Source organism: Nanorana parkeri, unplaced genomic scaffold (assembly GCF_000935625.1).
Source record: "Nanorana parkeri isolate BGI_ZX_2015 unplaced genomic scaffold, ASM93562v1 scaffold2198, whole genome shotgun sequence".
In the NCBI taxonomy this organism is placed as follows: Eukaryota; Metazoa; Chordata; class Amphibia; order Anura; family Dicroglossidae; genus Nanorana; species Nanorana parkeri.
This window is the reverse complement of record NW_017308466.1, coordinates 113,237-119,692: the sequence shown is the minus strand read 5'-3', so window position 1 is coordinate 119,692 and position 6,456 is coordinate 113,237. Positions and strand designations below refer to the sequence as shown.

Sequence of the window (6,456 nt, the reverse complement as noted above, 5' to 3'; positions counted from 1 at the left end):
AGCTGGCTCTGCCTATCTAGAGGCAGAGCCAGCTGTACCCACCCCTCCCCGATCCGTTCCACCAGTCAGCCCTGATGGGGCCAGTGAGATCCGATTCTCTGTAGCAATATGTCTGTGAAGGTTCTCATTCATCCGGGTCACATGGTATATCTGTAAAAAAAAAGTCAAGACAACTGGACTTGCTGTATTTTTCTTGAAGACGTTTCACTGGCCATTCAACCTACTTTCTCAATTCAGAAATTTCTGATATAAGAAAGCTGGTTGGATGACCAGTGAAACGTCCTCAACTAAAATACAGCTTGCCAGTTGCCTTGACTTATTTTTTACAGATATTCTCTATAGCATGCTTCCTATATTGTTGCACGGTTTGTGTATTGGTTGTAGCAAGGCTTGTGTGTCAGCTGTAGCCCTCCGGTACTTACTAGTGGCCAGCCCTGCCCCTCGATTGCGCTTCTATGTTTGGCTCCGCCCCCTGTTGTGAGGGGTGTGGCCTGCCGGTATTCACGTGATTGGGCTGCTCAGTCTAAAATGCCCAGGCCTATTTTTAGTCCCAGTCCGGCCCTGCCTATAGCCACACATTTTCAGAGTTCCATGGTGGCCTAACTACAGGCCTGAATGTAAAAGCTATATATGCGCTAAAATTATCACATAGGAGGGGGGACTTTGATACTGTCCTCCTCCAAGAAGAAAAAAAGTGGGTCTACAGGTTAGACACATTGCTACCGATGGGTCTAAACAATGAATTTAACCTTAAGGTGTTTCTGTGAACATCTCTAAAAATGATTTATTCTTTGTATCCTCATGATTGTAACGAACTCTGAGGATACCCATCTATAAGTTCTATAAGTATATTGTTTGTTTTGTTTGCTTTTGCCTAATATTCTTATATATAGCCACACAAAATACGTTTTTAATTAACCATTTCTAGTTTACATATGAACTCTTGATTGTAAAGGTGAAAATGGATCTAATGATACTAGTAAGCGTGATGACCCACAGGTGAGGGCGGTAAATATACACGTCCCATTCCTAGAGGTCTGCACGTCCTGACGAAGCCCCGGAGAGGAAAGGCGAAACACGTAGATGCCGCACACCCACTCAGGTGAATGACCGGGAGCACTGATGATACTTTGCTCTTTAAACTTACAGCACGCTTGGACCAACTAGCAGCACTGATCTATACTTTGAGTTTCATCGCTATTTTTCAGCCACATGCAAGCCTTCATAGAAACCTTCAGTAGGAGTGAAGATCCTGGACTTTTACTGTGAACTCAAACTATACGCTCATGGGAAGTGATTGGGGACGGACATCGGTGAACTGATACGCTGCAACTGTGAGTAGGACTACCTTCATTCTATCTCCACCTTATCAAGATAAATACCCCCTGATTTCTGTTACCTAGGGGAAGACTCACATATCAGTATTCACCCTCACAAGTAATTACGGCTCGATCGATATATTAACAGCACTCTAATCGATGTACTTATTCTAACCCCGTGAGTCAATCACCCCATGACACATGAACACTTCAATCCCAAGGGGGCTCTTCTTCTGAGCGATAACCGCGACCCATGATTACCCACAGATGGTCCATCATCTGCCTTTAACTAGTGGCAGTAATCACAACTCACCTATACATTGCCGATTACGGGCTTAATTCTATGCAACAAAATAACTATACATGTGATACACTGTCCAATCCACCGCTGGCGTGATCAATAGCGAATTAATGGTTAAAATCCTCCTGGCTTGACCCGGAGTTATATTTTTTGCAAGTCTGCCTGTTATGGTAATTTTTTGCGTTGTGCTTTGTGTCCAATCTAAAAGGGCAACCAAAATCCACCGATGGTCATATTCATGACCAACAGCTTTTAAGTATCTTTTGTTTTTAAACTCATTTACAGTAAGTCTCTGGCTGTATCCACTTATTTTCTATTGTTTTTGAATAAACGATTTTTCTATACTGCTTAACACGGATCGTCCCTTTCCTCGGTTAACCCTTCGGACCACCTACACTCTAAGGTGGGTCCAACTTCGTTTCTTTTTTTGTATCATTGTTTGGTTACGGATATGGTAGACGAACCACCTTAAAGGGTAACTACTAGAGCTATGTATCTCCAGGAGTGAGACAACCCCCTTTTCACTATGACTTGTCTCTGATCTCTGATATATATATCTAAGTAAATAAAAGAGAGATAATGTTGCTATAAAAGGTTTCTACACTATAAAGCACAATTTGCATTTTTTTTTTAAATAGAAAAGCCTTATTTATTCATATCAACCATATATATTTTACATGTTTTATTTACATATATTTTGAAGTAACAAAACCTGAACTGAACCTACAGAATGTAGAAAAACAAAAAGTCCTATTACAAAACAGTGCTATCCTTCCAAATGCGTGTCAATACACAATAGAAAATGTTGGAGAATGAAACATTAAGGGCTAGTTCACACCAGCCCCAGTGCATTCTGGCTCGATTTGATGCCGGAACGCACTGGATCACATCCCAGCCTCCTCACTGCATTCTGGGGCAGGAGGGGACATGGAGGTGCATTAAAGTCAATGGCACCACAGCCACGCCCCCCTGGCTGCAGTGCGATCGCCCGCACCGATACACGTGTCACATCAATGCCTGTGTTCCGATAATGTGCTGTCACAAAAAAATAGTGCATTCATCATTTTTTCAGATCACACTGGACCGGAATGCAGGCACTGATGTGAAATGCGCCAGGGTGCGTGCGATCGCACGGCGGCCGGGGGGGTGGTTGATCGTGGCTGTGGTGCCATTGACTTTAATGCACCGCCATGTCCCTTCCTGCCACAGAATGCAGGAAACCGGCTGGAATGCGATACAGTGGGTTCCAGAGGCTGATTGCTCTGGAATGCACTGTTTATGGTGTGAACCGGTCCTTATAGCTTACAGCTTAAAATCTGGCTCTGATGGGTGCCAGTCCATTTGTATGCATATCGTTTCCTCCACAGACACTGCCACCTGTGTCCATGCCCACATGACCAGGTGTATTGAGTGCCACAGGAGGCCCAACACCTCCTAGGTGAGCATTGACACTCATATGAGAATGAACAACTTCTAACATCTGTGACATAAACTCGTTCATGTCTTCGATAGGGGCAATCTTAAAAGCAACTATACTCCTCTTATTCTAAGGCTAGGTTCACACCTGCACTACACTGCACTACACCCGGGATGCACGTCCCGGGTGTCGTGCGGTCCTGCACAATGTAGGCAGCGATTGCCATACAGCCACATTGATTTCAATGGGGTGACATCCGTGCAGCAATCGCAGAAAAAAGGTACAAGTACCTTTTTTTTGCAATACACGATGCACGGCTAAGCTCCGATCGTGTCCGGAAGCACAGGCAGAATCGAGGCGGGAAACCGCGCGATCCGCCCGGAACAACTGGGGTGCCATTTGAAAATTATTGCACCCGCAGCACGATTGATTCCCACCTTGGCGACTGCTGACCGCGCGGCAATAGATTCGTGCACGATTGCCGCACGGTGAGGTGTCGCCGAGGTGTGAACCTAGCCTGAAAGGAATAAAGGTGACATGACACTTTCACATAACTGCCAGGATGCACAACTACATTTTCAGAGCTTGCTGCATCAGTATCCACCTATTGTCTGACATCCATGGGTGCTGCAGCCATGTCATCTGCTTCATATAAGATGTTGGTTGGTTTTTCTGCATGTCTCACTGTACCAACTATTGTAACCTGACACAATTTCACTTCTTCTGTCTTGAAGAGTTCATCCCTGTTGGTGGCAGAGAGAGGCTGAGAAACTACAGGGAACAATCTGCTGTGTCCTGGGCCTAGATTTTTTTTCTCCCTGTGTAGGTGCATTGGACCCAAAGCCTCCTGGTGATTGCATATACCCTCCACCACCCATGTTATAAAACATTTATTATTACCCAAATTTTTGGTAAAATATAAGAGACGGGTTCATGTTGGGTAAATAGACACCAAATATGTCAAGCTAAATTGCGTGCGCTTGCGAAAGTGCAAAAAACTACCATACCCAAAATTGTCCATAGGTAACGCTTTTAAAGTTGTTACCACTTATCAGTTTAGTGTTATCAGTGATTCATAGCCCTAGAATTATTGCTCTCACTGCAACGTTCAGGCGATACGTAACATGTGCTGCACAATCGTCCTTTTCACACGTAGGCGCACTCGACGCATGTTTGCATGTGTATGTGGGGGCGGGGGACTTGACATTTGTTTTATTGCTTTTCTATGTGACTTTTAATTTTTTTTAAACCTTTTTTTTTCCACTTAACTTTATTGCTATCACATAGGGGGCTAACAAGCCCTCTATGTGATAGCCAATTTTCAGTGACAGTCACCTAGGGACCCCCAGAGAAGCTAATGAAGCAGAGATCTGCTTCACCAGCTTCTCCCTGGCTTCTGCACCGGAGAGTGACGAGGTACGAGTGGTACCGCAATGCCCTGCATTCCAGTGAGGTGTGATTGCATGCACTATATTTTGCGATTGCACCACACTGGAATGCAGGACATTGCGGTACCATGTGTTCCTGTGCAGTCGATTGCACTGCAGACAGAAGGCGTGCTTGCAGTGCCATTGGAATGAATAGGACTGCTACACCCCTCCCACTCCAGAACACAGGGAGTGTAGGATTAAGCGGTCTGATGTGTTCACGCCATGGCACTGTGCGATAAACGTACAGGATGGTGTGAATGAGCCCTCATTCAGGTGCCACAGCTGCTCCTCTTCCGATTCCTCCCCTTGATGTTCCTCTGCCTGCTGCGACTTACAGACAGAATCAAAAGGCAGAAACTTAAATGGCGGACACTCGACTGCGTGGAGAGCAAGCGCGGATAAAGTAGATCATCAGGGTCAGCTGCATAGGCAGCCATCTGAGGGCGTGTGCGTGTGTGTGGGGGGGTGTAAAAATGCACCTTCGCCAGTGTAGATAAAAATTCTTGCACCGGCCCTGAGAATGCAAATAGTCTGCCATTATTTTCTGATAACATGCTGCATTCATCTTGCCATCAATTTTCACAAGATACCCCGTGCCTTCAGAGCTCACCCCCCCCCCCCTCAAATATCAGTGAGCCACCACCATGCATTACAGTGGGGATGGTATTCTTGTTGCTATAGGCCTTGTTGACCCCTCTCCAAACATAGCGCTTACTCCAAATTACAGTGTGCCAGAAGCTATGAAACGTGTCAAGCAGGGACGTGTGGTCAGAGGAGGCAGGTGAGGCAGGTGAGGCAGACCCTCACCTAGTATTATGGAGGAAAAAGCTGTCAGCTTCAAGTCTGAAGCTGACAGCTTTTTCTCCATTCAGATTGGCTTCTAGCAGGTTACACAGCAGGGAAAGGGATATGGGTGGGCGTCGGTGTGCTGGGGGCGGAGCTGGGGGTGCTGGGGAATGCCTCACCAGGAAGTGAAGGTACTGCACGTCACTGGTGTCAAGGTGTTGTTGGGCATATTATAACCGGGCCTTTTTGTGGCATTGGCGCAGTAAAGGCTTCTTTCTGGCAACTCGACCATGCAGCTCATTTTTGTTCAAGTATTGTCGTATTGTGCTCCTTGAAACAACCACACTGTCTTTTTCCAGAGCAGCCTGTTTTTCTCCTGAGGTTACCTGTTGGTTTTTCTTTGTATCCCGATCAATTCTTCTGGGAGTTGTGGCTGCAATCTTTCTTGGTTTACCTGATCTTGGCTTGGTATTGTGGACATAGTGGACATAGTAACATAGTGATTGTGGACATAGTAACTCATAATATATCCATGGTTTATGAATGGACAGGAGCACTCAGTATAGAGGCTTTCTGTTCATTCATAACAGGGGCTGCAGAAAAAGAGATCTATTTCAAAAGGAAAATATCAGGGGTCTGTTTAGAAAAAAATAAATACATAAATAAATAAATAAATAATATGATTTTTTTTTAAAAAGGTTAGAAAAAAAATAATTCAGTTTTGGCCTGACACAATTTTAGTTTTGGTTTCGGTCTGAAAATTGCATTTTGATGCATCTCTAAAAAAAATAAAAATAGATTATTGCAGTATGCAATGATACCTTTGTTTTTCGACTAACATATTATTCAAAAGACAAGCTTTCAAAAGTTGACCTCTCTTCTTCAGGCCAGAATCGACATGACAGAGTTTACCACTTACAGCAAGAGAACGTTGTTAGAAAAAAGGAAGGGGAGGTGAGTGGGGTGTCATAAATGTTGGACCTGGGAGTGAAACGTGCATCCTGATAACCAAAGGCCAGAACAAATAAACACCTTAACACATCAGAGACAGTTATAGTAAAAAGACATACATAGGACATTATGTATATTCATATAAAGTTCTGGTAGTGTGTCAGGAAACCAGAATACACAGTAAGTCCCTCCTTTATGGTGTTGAAATGTGTAATCATTTTCATCTAAAATGTTTTCCTTTTGTGTGAGTCT

The 6,456-nt window shown here is 44.4% G+C and overlaps 1 pseudogene; it reads right to left on the bottom strand.

Annotated features, from left to right (window-relative positions):
- Nucleotides 1-2,915: 2,915 nt before the first annotated feature.
- On the bottom strand, nt 2,916-3,915 carry LOC108801023 (annotated as a pseudogene).
- Between the last annotated feature and the right edge of the window lie 2,541 nt (nt 3,916-6,456).